The sequence below is a fragment of the Nycticebus coucang genome, chromosome 8, assembly GCF_027406575.1.
Source record: "Nycticebus coucang isolate mNycCou1 chromosome 8, mNycCou1.pri, whole genome shotgun sequence".
Classification (NCBI taxonomy): domain Eukaryota; kingdom Metazoa; phylum Chordata; class Mammalia; order Primates; family Lorisidae; genus Nycticebus; species Nycticebus coucang.
Window position 1 is genome coordinate 124,825,894 of NC_069787.1, and position 15,601 is coordinate 124,841,494.

At 36.1% G+C, this 15,601-nt stretch overlaps 1 protein-coding gene across 1 annotated transcript in view; it reads left to right on the forward strand.

Annotated features, from left to right (window-relative positions):
• RSRC1 (arginine and serine rich coiled-coil 1) overlaps positions 1-15,601 on the forward strand; it is a 427,036-nt gene that overhangs the window by 151,577 nt on the left and 259,858 nt on the right. The window lies entirely within an intron of this gene.

Below are 15,601 nucleotides of genomic sequence, written 5' to 3' on the forward strand. Positions count from 1 at the left end.
CCACACTTTTAAAGAAAAATTAAATCCAAAATTTAATAAAAATTATTTCTTTTTCTCCTGTTTCTCTCCATTGATTACTTTTTTCCTAATCTTCCCCCTTCCACATCTCCCCTCTCCTCCCACCCCCATCTCCTTTGATTTCTGAGCTGAGTGATGTCTCCACTGACACAGACCAAACCACTTCACTTTCCATCTGAGCTCTAGCTTGTCTGTATAATCCATTATTCATACAATGACCAGAGGGATCTCTTAAAAATGGAAGTCAGGTTATGTCACTTCTCCACCTAAATCCTTCAGTGACTTCTTATTGAACTTTTTACCATGGACACCCAAGTCCCATAGGCCTGTACACTCTAGCTTATGTTCTACCACTCAGAATGCCTTAGCCACACTGTTCCTTCCATCCTCTAACCAATGATTTTCATCCAGTGTGCATTTTCAACCCCTGGTGTGCCATGAGAGGAGCTTAGGTGTGCTGGGAAAATTTTTCAAGTTCATTAATTAAATTATTTTTAAGGGACGTTTAAAGCATAGTAAGTGTATCTCTTTTTTTTTTTTTACTCTCTTTAAATCAACATAATCTAAATGTGCCACAGTTTAACTATAAATTCAAGTGTGCTGTAATCACTGCTCTAGACTTTACAGTTGTTAACCTCTGTGTGGAGTGTTTCCTCTGGAATTTTTGGATATGACCTCTTACTCTCATTATTTAGGTCTTTCATTAAAGTGTAATCTTCTTAAAGAAGTCTTTGCTGAACACCCATTCCCTACCCCCTTATTCTACACCCTGTTTATGTCTCCAGAGTACTGACCACAGTGTACAGTCGTTTTGTTAGTACTGCCACCAGAATGTAAGCTTCCAAAGGGCAGAGTTCTTGTTCACTGCTATATTCCCAGAGCATGCAAACAATGCTTGACAGGTAAAAGGAACTGAAGTACGATTTATATATAAATGATTCAGGTGACTAAATATGTTATTTGAATTTAAAGCTCAGATTTCTTCAGCAGTTTACCTATAACTTTCATATCACGTATGTATATACACATATGTATATATGTACGTATATTCCAATTATATGAGATACATACAATTAGACCACTTGTTGCTTGTATTCGTAAGGCATCGTCTAAGTAGTAGCTATGTCCCTCACACGGAAAGTGTGGCATACACCTGCATATTGTTTCTAGTTGGAAGAAACCTGCCAACCCTCCCTCTTCTTGGATTCAATTGAGTTTTTCTCTCATAGTTTCTCACAAGTTTCAAATTAATATTGAGTATCTGAGATGCCTATTTTTCTATTCTTGTGATGCTTTCCTCAGAGAGTGTTCTCCAAATCCATACAAATTGTAACAAAGGATATAACATCTCCATCTTTTATGTTGAATAATATTCCATGGTGTACATATACCACAGTTTATTAATCCATTTGTGTGTCAAAGGGCACTTGGGTTGTTTCCATATCTTTGCAATTGTAAATTGGGCTGCTATAAACATTTAAGTATATGTGACTTTTTTTTCTTTTAAGTAGATACCTAGTAATGGGATTGCAGGATCAAATGGAAGGTCCACTTTTAGCTTTGAGGACTCCATACTTCTTTCTATAAAGGCTGTTCAAGTTTGCAGTCCTACCAATAATGCAGGAGTGTTCCATTCTCTCCACACTTACACCAGCATCTGTTGTTTTGGGGTCATATGATGTGGGTCATTCTCACTGGGGTTAGGTGAGACCTCAAAGTGGTTTTAATATATATTTTGCTAATAATTAGAGATGAGCATTTTTTCATGAATTTGTTGGCCATTGTCTATCTTCATGAGAAAAGATTCTGTTCATATCTCTTGCCCAGATTGTAATAGGGTTGTTTGCTCTTTTTTTTTTTTTTTGTTTTGTTCTTGTTGTTAATATGCTTGAGTTCTTTGTAGATTCTAATTATTAACTGTTTGTCAGATTTGTAGCATTCAAATATCATCTCCTATTCTGAAGGCTGTCTCTTTGCTTTGTTGATTTTGCCCTTAGCTGTGCAGAAACTTTTTAACTTGATCAGGTCCTATTTATTTATTTTTGTTGTTGCTGTAATTGCCTTTGGGGTCTTCATAATTTTTTTCCTAAGACTGATGTTGCTAAGATTATTTCCTGCGCTTTCTTCCAGATTTTTTATAGATCTATGTCTTTTATTTAAATAAATCTTTAAATAATCTTATTAATCTTATTAATTATTTAAAGATTTGTTTAAATAAATCTTTTACAAGATTATTTAAATAAATCTCTTACAAGATTATTTAAATAAATCTCTTATAAGATTATTTAAAGATTTATTTAAATAAATCTCTTATTATTTAAAGATTTATTTAAATAAATCTTTTATTCATTGTATGTTAGTTTTTCTAAGTGGTGAGTGGTATGGGTCCAGCTTTAGCCTTTTACATGTGGCTGACCAGTTCTCCCAGTACCATTTATTAAATAGTGATTCTTTCCCCCAATGCATGCTTTTGTTTGCTTTATCCAAGATTAGGTGGTGATACGGGACTACTTTTATCTCTAGGTTCTCCAGTGTCATGCTGTTTTGATCACTGTAGACTTGTAGTATAATCTGAAGTCTGGTAATGTGATGCCTTCAGATTTGTTCTTATTTCATAGAATTGCATTGTCTCTTCATTGTTTTTCCCAGTGCCATACAAACTGCAGAACTTTTTTCCCCAAATCTTTAAGCTACGCCAGTGGTATCACAAGAATCGAAAAGCAAGCACACCATGTACTCGATGCTAAGCTGAAACTAGTAGATCAACAATTACAGGCCGGCACAAGAGAAAAACACAACTAAATTGAAGAAGGAGGGGTGGGAGAGAGGGTCGCATAAGTTCCCACCTAGTAGGAACAATGAAGGGTAGATGGCACGCTTCCTGGGAGAAGGATTCACTGCAACTCTGACTTTCCTTTGCAAATAGAAACAATGTTGCCTAATTGTCTGTACCCTTGTAATAACCCAGAAAAAAAAACTTCAAGGTATGGTGTTACTATTTTAATGAGGATTTCATTGACTCTGTAGATTACTTTGGCTGCTTAGACATTTTAACAATGTCGATTCTTCCCAGTTGTGAGTATGTTATGTTTTTCCATCTGTTAACATTCTGTGCTATTTCTTTTCTCAGATTCAGTAGTTTTCTGTATAGAAATTTTTCACATCCAAAGTATTTCATTTTCTTTGGTGCTATTGTGAAGGGTGTGGTATCTTTGATTTGATTCTCAGCTTGCCTGTTGGTGTATTTGAAAGCTGTTGATTTGTGAACTTTGATTTTTATTTCCTGAGATGCTGCTGTAGTTCTTGATTACTTCTAGGGGTCTTGTGGTTGAGTCCTTGGGATTTTCTAAGTAGAATACCATACCCTCAGCAAGAGCAATAGTTTGATCTCTTCTTGCCCCATTTGGATACCCTCCATATCTTTCCCTTGCTTGACTGCTTTCGCGAAGACTGCCAGTACTACGTTGAATAGTAGTAGTGATAGTGGACATCCTCGTCTGGTTCCAATTCTCAGTGGAAATGCCTTCAGTTTTCTCTATTCGGTACAATATTGGCTGTGGGTTTGTCATTGATGTCTTTTTTCAGTTTAAGAAATGCCCCATCTATGCCTATTTTCTTCCACAAAAAGGATGCTGAATTTTGTCATATGCTTTTTCTGCATCAATTGAGAGAATCATTTGATCCTTGTTTTTACTTTTGTTTATGTGGTGAATTACATTTATGGATTTGTGAATGTTTAAAAAGCCTTGCATCCCTGGAATGAAGCCCACCTCATCATGATGTATATATTTTTTGATGTGTAGCTAAATTTTACTTGTAAGGATTTTATTGAGTATTTTTATGTCAGTATTCATTAATGATACTGGTCTGTAGTTACCTTTTTTTGCTGAGTTCTTTCCTGCTTTTGGTATCAAGGTGATATTTGCTTCGTAGGAGTGTGATATTGGTCTGTTCAAAAGTTCTATTTTTTCCAGGTTGAGTCTAGGGAAGTAGTGTGATTCCAGGAATTGGACCATTTCCTCTGAGCATAGAGTTTTTTATAATATTCAATGATGATCTTCTTAAAATGAAAATTGATTTTTTAAAGTTAATGCAGGCCTTAATATTTAATATAGACTATATTAAGTGAAAGTATATCTCATTCTGCTCTACATTCCCACCTCCTGTTCCTCAGAATTAGTCACCATTAATATTTGTGATTTTATGCTTCTATATTTTCATCTGTGCGTATATAACAGTATACAATATGACATATAAATTAGATTATGCTGTACAAACTTCTATCCTTGATTTTTATAGTAATGGTAGCTCTTGAGTACTGAGGCTTAATGCTTGCAATTTTGAAATCATAGTATTTTTTCTTTTAAAAGTATGGATGGTTAAATCCATATTCTGAAATTAAAGCCTTTCCCATTTTGTCTGTATAAATGTCATAAATTTTAAAATTTAGAAGGAAATTATCAAAGCTATGGTAGCAGTGCAGATGGGATATAAAGTAAAAATCAGAGTTGGAGGTCTCCCCAGTTTACGTTGGATTAACTCTAATTAATTATAAAATATAAAAGATGTTCTCACTATATTTTCCTTATATCAAAAGGTAAGTAGTTACTAAATAGTAAATGATCTCACCTATCCTTTGAACCTTTAACTAGTACTTTAAATATAATTATTTTCATAAGCAGGCCGTGAAAACATATGATCCACTGTATGGCAGACGATCAATTTATTTTGAGAGAAGAATATCAAAACTATTTTTAAAACTGAAAACAACAACTATTTTTAAAACTGAAAAGAGTATAATATTTTAAGAAGTATCCTTTAAGAAGTATCCTTTCTGGCTTGGTAAATATCTTTAAAGATTGTAATAGTAAAAATAGATTGTTTTTATTTATTCATTTATTTATTTATTGCCACATAATTTGCTAATGACATATGTTCTTCCTTTTCCTGACACAGGAGAGGAAAATTAAGAATCTCCTAATATGGTATATTTGGATCCTTTTGAAATTAAGTTCTTAAACTACCAATATTGACATTTTTCTATCTCTTTATTTCTTCCCTTTATGAAACAGTCTTTTTGTCTCTCTTATTATGAGCTTCTCTGTCTCCATAAAAATAAATTTTATAGATTGTCATCGTAGATATATTTATAGCAATAGGAGCCTAGTCCAGCCTGTTTTCTTTGCAGATGAGCAAACAGTGATAACCAGAGGTTAAGAGATATGTTTTCCCAAAGTAACTAGCAAGGCAAGATTTTTGATATGTTAATAGTTATAAAGTTGTCTCGATAACTCTTACTCTTATTGAAGACAGGTGTGTGTCTTTTTATATAAAGATTTTGTATTTCCCATCAGTAAATTCAGGACATTTTCCAAGGTTTGTTAATTTCAAGCATTTGCTGAATGTTGTCTTGAACTTGATGCCTCCTGATGTCTGATTAAAGTACCCTCCACCAGTCACTGGCTATTCTGGTGACTGCTGTCCAGAGCCAGAGAGTTTGCCTCCGGTTTGGCTTGCAGACATCCAGAAGGTATGAGGACAGATGAAGGTAGAAGTATTCCAGGTGGATTAGTAAGTCATTGGGGCTTTCTCATGGATTTAACCAAAAGAATTGTTAGTTTAAGAAAAGAATCTTCAGCCCAAAAGGAGAATCAAAATTATGGAGACTAAATTGTGAATCACCCTATGACAGCTCTTAAATATATTTTTACATTCACTGAAATTAGCACTAAAAATAATACCTAAAGAGAATATTAATTACACTTAAAGACAACTTGACCATTGTGTCAGTCAGGGTTCAATCAGGAAGATAAAACCACTCTAGTTATCTTAATAGACTTTCCTATGGGAAATTGGTTAAATAGGTATGGGAGGATAGTGCAAAAGGAAACACTGAGATATCATAGGTAGTAATAACAGGAAGCAGGTACAAATTCTGGGAGAACAAAGTGAGGAGATTGGATCATCAGGACTTAGTATCTCGGGGAAAGGCAGCCCTGAGACAGACACCGGAATAGAAGCTGGTGCCTCAGGGGCTTGTGGGCAGGGCCCCTTGAGCTGGGCCTAGACCTTTGAGGAGTAGATGCTATTTGGCTACTGTTGGTGCCTCTAGGGCAGAGGTCCTCAAACTTTTTAAGCAGGGGGCCAGTTCACTGTCCCTCAGACCGTTGGAGGGCCGGACTATAGTTTAAAAAAAAAAAACTATGAACAAATTCCTATGCACACTGCACATATCTTATTTTGAAGTAAAAAACAAAATGGGAACAAATACAATATTTAAAATGAAGAACAAGTAAAGTTAAATCAACAAACTTATCAGTATTTCAATGGGAACTTTTGGCCTGCTTTTGGCTAATGAGATGGTCAACGTCGAGTTTCATATTTGTCATTGCTAGTCGTAACAAGTGATGCAAGTGTGCATCAGTTAGTCTAGATCTGGTTGGAGATTTCAGATGTTTCATTCTGGAAAAAGTCTGTTCACAGACATATGTACTGCCAAAGATGGTTGCCATTTCGAGTGCATGGTTCCTGAGATTAGGATATGTTTCAGAGGGGAGAGATGCATAGAAATTAGGAAGGCTGCTTGACTTGAATGTGTCTTTCAGAGAGTCACAATTCTGCAGTTCAGCCAGTTCCATTTGGTAAATTGTATCCACATTTTCAATGTCAATAGAAAATGGGTTACGGAAAAGCTGTATGTCCTGTTCACGGAGATGAAGCTCTTTAAATCTAATTTGGAACTCCTTTTGCAACTTTTTCCAGTGAATCCACACATGTTTTATTTGGGAATGCCACCAGTGGTTTTTCTGCTAACAGATTTTGAGCTGTGGGGAGATGGCAGAAATTTTCCTCCTTCACTTGTTTGATGAGGAGGCCTAATTTTACTTCAAATGCTTTCACATGTGATTGCATAGCACAGATGAGCTTCCTCTTTCCTTGAAGTTGCACATTGAAACTCTTGAGTAGGTCTGTTACGTCTATCAGAAAGGCAAGGTGCCATTTCCATTCTGCATCATTGAGCTCTGGTACTTAATTGTTTTTTGAAAGCAGAAAAGCTATGGAAGTAAGTCATAGAAATGTTTCAAAACTCTTCCTTAACTCAGCCAATGGACTTCTGTGTGGTACAGAACATCTTCATAGGCAACATTTAGCTCAGACAGAAATTCCTGAAATAGTCTGTGGTTTAGTGCATTAGCTCTAATGAAGTTAACATAAGATACCACAATTTGCATAAAAGAGTGCCACTTCAGTTATTTATTACACAGTGCTTGTTGGTGGTGATTAGGCAGTGTATGGGTATTAGATGACAATGGTTATGTTTGTCCATCTCTTGGTTAATGTGAGCAATTACTCCTTTCTTAGACCCCCACCATGCTAGGAGCACCATCACTTGTCACATTGGCTAGTTTTGCCCAGTCCAGCTCCAAATCATTCACAATTTTGGCAAACTTTTTCATAGATATCCTCTCCTGTAGGGGTTCCTTTGATGCTTTGCAGTGCAGCAAGCTCTTCTGTGACTTCAAAATAGTCATTCGTCCCATGAATAAAAATTAGAAGTTGTGCAGAATTATGAACATCATTACTTTTGTCGAGTGCCAAAGAAAAATAGGAAAGGTTTTTTGCGGAGTTTTGCAAATGCTGATGCAAATTGTCTCCCATTTCTTCAATCCTTTGTGTAATTGTAGGTCCTGAAAGACTCACTGTACTAAATAAATCAGCCTTCTCTGGACACATCTCTTTGGCAACAGAAAGAAGGCATTCTTTAACAAATTCTCCCTCCACGAATGGTCTGCCAGTGCAGGCTGTTAGCTGGGCAACTTGAAAACTTGCTCGCAATGCTGAAATATTTAGCTGCTTCTGCTTCACAAAAGTATTTTGCTGAGTTGTCAGTGTATTTTTCAGTTTTAATATTTTATCTTTTCTCACTTCTCCGACCAAACGTTTATTTTTATGTTGAGTTTGATAGTGTTGATGCAAATTGTATTCTTTGAACACAGACACTATATTCTGGCATATCAAACGCACAGCTCTTTCCTTGTACTGCATGAAAAAGTAATCATAAGTCCACTGTTCTTTGAATATCCTACACTCCGACTCAATTTTTCTCTTTCTTGATAACCAATTCCTGGGGATTCCAAATTGCTATTAGTAAAATACCAATATATTTACATACAGCACTACAAAAACAATATACCAGCAATAACTTTGCCAACACAGAGACATACAGACTGCACTGCCCATCAATGCAGTCTGATCAGTGTCCATCAGTGCAGTCCGATCAGTGTAGTCCGATCAGTGTCCATCAGTGCAGCCTTGCCAGTACACATCATTTCAGCCTCGCCAGTGCCCATATGGTGGAACTCTGCTTTTACCTCAGGCTCACACTGGTGTGGTGTGGGAACAGGCACGATTACAGAGCCAGTTCCTCCACCACCTTTCCAGTTCACACTACCCTGTGCGAGCCGCACTGCAATCTGTGAACTCTCACAGGAATCTGATCAAATGAGATGACCCATGCGATCAGATTCCACTGCAGGAAAAAAGAAGGCACGTGTGCCTTTTTTCTTCCAAATCTAATGCGAGTTCAGCCATACAACCATATGGCTGAACTCACACTGCTCAGAGATTGCAACAGTGTGAACTGGGGCTTATACAGCACACAACATACAACATCATATACAACTGAATAGCAATCAGAATATAAGTGCACTTACTGTCAGTTAAATTGGGTTTCCTACTCTTCGGCTGTCTGCAGAGCCGGATTAAGTTCCCATGGGGTCCTAGGCAGATTACCAGTTTGGGGCCCCCATGCGATAACACTGAGCACTGACCATTTGCATTAACACTGAGCACTTACAATTATCATTACCACTGAGCACTGACTATTTGCATTATCTCTGAACACTGACAATTTGCATTAGCACTGAGCGCTATTTGCGTTATCACTGTGATGCAACCCTCCCTAGAAACTACCCCCAACCAACTAATCAACTTTAAAAAAAAAAAAAGGCTCTTCTAACTTCAAAAAAAGGCGCCCCTTATCTGCAAAAAGAAAAAAGACCTCCTAACTTCAGAAAAAAAAAAGGCCCCGCCCCTAACTGCAAAAAAAAAAAAAGGCCCTACTAACTACAAAATAAAATAAAAAATAGACCTCCTAACTTCAAACAAACATAATTCCTAACTTGTTCTTACCTCGGTCCTCAGGCAGCAGCAAGCTCTGCACAGGCAAGGTCATGACTCGTCCAATCACACCCGAGACTGAGAGGAGGAGTGGAGAGACAGAGAGAAGGAGGGGAGTCAGAGAGTGAGGCACATCCCACACATGCGCACTGCAGCCTGGGACGAGTCGGCTGCTAAGCAGGACAGGCAGCGTCGGCAAAAACATGTGGCCCATGGGCTGTAGTTTGAGGACTCCTGCTCTAGGGGATGTGATGGTTGTGGGTCTTAGAGAATAGGGAAAAAACAAGCCTTAGAAATTGGAACCAATCCTAAAGAGTTACTTCCTCTAAAGAGTTGTGCTCCTACAACCCATAACAGGAAAAACAAGTGAAACAGAGAAGTCCTTCTCACTCTCTCTCGCTGTTCAGTTTTCCTCTCTAACCCCACTGGCTGGTAGACTCTAACAGGGAGCTAGCTAGCCAGCAGATGGGAGATATTATTTGCTGTGCTCCAGCCACAGTAGGCTTATGGCTATGACAAAAGCGTAATAATCAGCAGAATAGTTATCAGCCATTTTTTCTCTCTGTACTAGTTCTATCCCTCTTTCCTGGATATTTAATAGTTGCTTATATCCATTGGCTCCGACTGTGGTTTAAGAGATCACAAGTAACTTGGATGTTAGACATTGCTGGTCAGGTCTTTCTCAGTCTGTGTGTGTGTTCTGTGTGTAAATATGTTGTTGCTCACACCTTTGTCCACTATAACCACATGTTAGAGTACATGGCTGTGCATTTCCTTTCTTACATGTGTTAAGGATGTACAGTTCTGAGTCTTGAGTGTAGTTCCCTCTACAAGGTTTTTTATCCCCCCCGAACCTCTATTTCTTCTTGTCTTTTTACCTCCTCTCCCTTTTCTGTACCCACCCAGAGTTTACCTCTTTTAAGAATGTTTACAATAGGATTGATTTGTAGCTTTGTACAGACTGTAACCAAAAATGATATTGAAATGCATATAGTAGTAAATTAAAGGCTTTTCTGCATATAGTAGTAAATTAAAGGCTTTTGGAATTTTATATAAGGGAAGCTTAAGGTTGAAAAATGTATTTATGTATCAAACTTCTGAACCTTTTTTTCATTATTACCCCCAAAGAGAAAAATATTGAATAAAATTTAAACTAATTTGAATGAGATAAATTGATGAAATTGAGTGCTAAGGTATAAGATTTTGGGGGTTGGATTTGGTGTTTGAGGGGCAAAACCATTGTAGTATCCAAAATTTCTTTTATCTGTCTTCCCTAAACCCATTTTAGCTGCTTAGAGGTATTAATTGCCGCTATTAAGAATACATGCTGTATACCACATATATGTGCTGTATATACGTATACTAAGAGACCCGTGAACTAGTCCAAACTCAGTTACTAAATAAAGGTCTCTTTGTTCTCCCCTCTTCCCTCCACTCCTAGAACAAACCAGCGTTCACATGGTTTTATTCCTTCCCTTCCCATTTCCTTATATCCATTCTATTCTTTCCTCCACTCGTTGCTTCATTTTTCCTCCCTCTGTCTCTCCACTCGATCTCCCTTTCTTATTTTTTATTTGGTTAAATAACCTTTTGTGCAAAAGAAATCTTACCGACAATAACATACTATTATAAATGAATAAAAGCAGGGCCTTGCTGGGGATAGGTGGATCCAATGAGACCCCTTACTGTCTTGCCACACATACAAAGACTACGTGAATTAAATGATCCAATAAATTTCAAAACTATTTGGAAAGCACTGGAGAGAAATGTGATTTAGCTTTCTAGACCAGGGGTGGAAACTTTGGTCTATAAAGTTCCAAACCTGTTGTAGGCATACAGTCTTCATTCCAACTCTCCAGTCTGGTGTTGTAGGGTGAAAGCAGCCATAGACAGTAAGTGAAAAGGTGTGTGTGTTGGGGAAAATTTTATTTACAAAAATAGGTGGTGGGATCAATTTGGATGAAGGCTCTAGTTTGTCACTTCCTAATCTAGACAGCCAAAGGCTGTAATATTTATGTAGAATAATGGCTTCCAAAATGGGGCACAGGCACTTTTGATTGCACCCTCCTTACATTAAATATATTTTTTAGTATATTTTCTCAACATATATGTATGTATGTGTGTATATATATATATATATACTCCCTAGTTTATGTAAAAGTTAAATTCATCAGTTAGTTCCAATTTGGTATTGAGTACAAGTGTTTCTCCATTCTTGTGTTGTTTTACTTAGAAGGATGGTTTCCAGTTCTAGCCAGTTGGCCACAAAAGATACATGGTACTACACTGCCGTTTCTTTTTATGGCTGAGTAGTCCTCTATGGTGTGCATATAACACATTTTACTAATCTATTCATGTATTAATGAACACGTGGGTTGTTTCCACATCTCTGCGATTATGAACTGTGCTGCTATAAACATTCACAAGTGTCCTTTTGATAAAATGAGCTTTTTCCTTCCGGTGTATACCCAACAGTAGGATTGCTAGACCAAATGGTAGGTCTACCTTAAGTTCTTTGAGGTCTCTGCATATTAATTTACAGAGAGGTTGTTCTAGTTTGCAGTCTCACCAACAGTGTAAGAGTTTCTTTCTCTGTGCACTCATGTTAGCGTCTGTTTTGGAACTTTTTTATATGAGCCATTCTCACTGGAGTTAAGTGGTATCTTAATATGGTTTTGATTTGCATTTATCTGATGATTAGGGACTTTGAGCATTTTTTCATGAGTTTGTTGGTCCTTGGTGTATCTTCGTTTGAAAAGTTTCTGTTCCTGCCTTTTGCCCCCACTTTATAAGGGAATCTGTTTCTTGCTGATTTGCTTGAATTTTTTGTGGATTCTGGTTTTCAGTCCTTTATCAGGTGATCAGATGGATAGCATGTGAGTATTTGCTTCCAGTCTGTGGGTTGTCTATTTGCTCTTTTAATTATGTCCTTCACTTGCAGAAGCTTTCTAATTTGATCAAGTTCCATTTATTTATTTTTGTTATTGCTCTGATTACTTTTGGGGTCTTCTTCATGAACTCTTTGTGTAGGGGAGTATTTATAAGAGTTTTTGCAACATTTTCTTCTAGTATTTGTGCAGTTTCTTGCCTTAGGTTTAAGTGTTTTCCCTTGCGAGTGGTGAGAGGGGCAGATCTTGCTTCAGTTTTACTTGTGGCTGTTCAGTTTTCCCAGCAACATTTACTGAAAAGATATTCTTTTCCATAGTGTATGTTTTTATCTGTTTTGTCAAAAATCAGGATGATTTCATGTCTGTATTCTTTGTTCTGATCCATAAGTCTGTGTCTCTGTTTTTGTGTGAGCATTGTGCTGTTTGGGTTATAATAGCCTTGTAGTATAGCTTGAAGTCTGGTAATGTGAGGCCTCCCACTTTGTTCTTATTCCCTAAGGTTATATTCAGTATTCTGAGTCTTTTTTGGTTCCGTATGAAGCATAGAATTATTTTTTGTAAATCTGTAAGAAATGGTGTTGGTACTACAATGGGTTGCATTGAATCTGTATATCACTTTGGGAAATAAAAAAAAAAAAACATTTGCACCCTCTAATCTGTAATTTGAAAAAAAAGAAAATACTCATTGCATTACTTCATTCTTTTAATTTTACTAATGTTTATTTTATAGCTCATAGGTTGGCCTGACCTATAGGAATGTTCTGTTTGTATTTGAAAACAGTGTATATTATGATTTTGGGTGGAGTTTTATATGTATATAAATTGTTTCATATTTAATATTAGTATTAATATATTTGAATTTACACCTGCTGTTTTTATGTATGTCTTGTTTTTTATTTCTTATTTTGCCTTTACTCTTTTCTTTTGCATTAAGTAAATGTTTATCATGTGTTATTAATAAAAAGTTAAAGTCATTGAGTCAGTAAAATAATTGGGATTACAAAAAGTATGCTATTGTATGATGCTTATTTTAGTCGATGACAGAAAATTTACTTTATTTGTCATCTGTGAATTTAATAAAATTTCCATAGGGAAATTTAATGATGATATTCCTTAACTATTAGAAAAAAGGACAGATGCTGGCAGACCTGATGAGAGAAAGACTCATCACTGAACAAGTAGGGTCTGGTGCTTCAGTGAAGCTACTTTGGACCCTCTTGTTCTTGCATTGTAACAAAGGATAGATGGGTCCTCAGATGTTTGTTGATAGAGCAATTATCTCAGAGGCTAGTATTAATTTTAAGGGTTTATTTATATGAGGTAGTAAACCATTAAGAACCACATGGTAACTTGAATCTGGATGATTTTAGTTTGGTCTATTCTGAAGCTAATAGAGGAAAAAGAATCCTGTTTTAGATAATATGCCATAACTTTCCCATGATACTGTTTCAATTCTGCTATCATTATTGATGAAATTTCTGAAAAATGTTTATTGAGGCAATGATCATTTAATGAAATGTTATCAGTTGAAGACAGTTTAAGACCCAAAATACTCAAATCTACTGTGGTTTTAAAGTTATTTTTGGGCTTTCTGATAAAATTTTATAAGTTGTAGATTTCTAAAAGTAGATAGTATTCTACTTCTAGGATCATGAGATGCGCGCGCGCGCACACACACACACAGACACACGTAGTTTTTCCTTGCCTGATAAATGTGAGTTTTTCTGTGCTGTCCGAATTTAAGGAGATTAAATTTCTGATTGAAATTAAAACTACTACTATGTGGGAATTATATGCACAATCAAGATTTTTTTTTAAGCTCTTGTACAAAGAAGTGGAGGAAAAGTAAAAAGAACCAGGTTCACCAATTGTATGCATTTTGCCCCATTTTCTTTATTAGATTCTTTATTTTTCTTTCACCATATACGCGTTTGTCTAAACCAGTTAAGAGTTAGTTACAGACACCAGTACCTTTATCTCAAAATATTTCCACGTGCATTTCATAAGAATTTTTACATAGTCCTAGTAGAAGGATCAAAATCAGGAAATTTAACAGTGATACAGTATTTTCTAATCAGCAGTCCATAGTTGCAGTCATGTCATGTTCATATTTACAAGTGAACCACATCTCTCCTTCGTCCAGGATGCAGTTCAGGGTCATGCCCTGCAGTGAGTGGTCACATTGCTTTAGTCTCCTTTAGTCTCCTTTTTGTCTCATGACCTTGATATTTTTAAATGTGTAGGCCAGTTGTTTTATACTACGTCCCTCAATTTGAGTTTGCAGTGTTTCCTCATCCTTAGCTTTAGGTTGTACATTTTTGGGGAGGAATACCAGTAAAGTGATATTGTGTCCTCAGTGCATCATTGTCAGAAATCACAGGATGTTGGTTTGTCTCATTACTGATAATGTAACTTTGATTATTTCATTAAGATCTAATTAAAATGTGACATGGCTATGTCAGCCCAGAGAACTTTTTATAGTGGTGATGTTTTTAAGGTCCACATTCCTGCCTCACTGAATTACCTGCTATGTTTTCACCCCATACACATATATTGCTTTCTTTCCCCATTTTTTGCAAAATAAAACAAAACCAAAAAACCCCAAATGGGCTTGTTTGTTTAATATTGGTGAAGAAACTGAGAGAAATTAAATGAATAAATAAAACAATTTTGTGTTATTATCCTTACATCAGTTTTGAAGCTTTTGTGTCTATCTGGCATGTTTGAAATTCTTCATAGTTGGTCTGCAGACTGTCTTGTTATGTGATACTATATTTTAAAACTTAATCAAAGACTTGTTGTGATACAGAATTTTGATACTTTAGTTAGTTCTTTTAAGGGTTTCATACTTTATTCCTTTTGTTCCTGCATTGCTGTGCCCTATTCATGTATTACTCCCATTGTTTTTATTACCTCTCTGCCAAATCAAATCTGGGATGCTTTATTGTTTGTATATTTCTCTTAGATAAATTTTAAATTATGAAACATAAATATAAGAAAGCATGAAATTACATAAATACATGGTTTCAAGGAAAATTTTATTGTAAGGTGAGAAGGACTGTCTCAAGTCCTTTCCTGTTTTCAGAGAAAGTATTCCTGAAAGATTACAATATATCCTTTTAAAGTCCATGGTGTAAGAGAATTCCAATCTCCTTAAGAAACCTTTTCTAATATTTAACACACTCTAGAAATGATTTTTTGTAGTCGACATAAACTTTGCTTTGTAGTAGAGATGAAGAATAACTAGTTGTTAGTTTCTGTATACAAATGGTTTTAGAATTTCCAGAATAAATAACTTTTTTTTTTTTTCTTTTTTTTGGTTTTTTTTTTTTTTTTTTGGCCGGGGCTGGGTTTGAACCCACCACCTCTGGCATATGGGACTGGCGCCCTACTCCTTGAGCCACAGGCGCCACCCCAGAATAAATAACTTTTATTTGAAGATGGCTTCTTCTAGTTCTCTGGTCACTTACCTGTGGCCACCTTGCCACTCTTTAGATGAAGTTTAGTTTATCCAA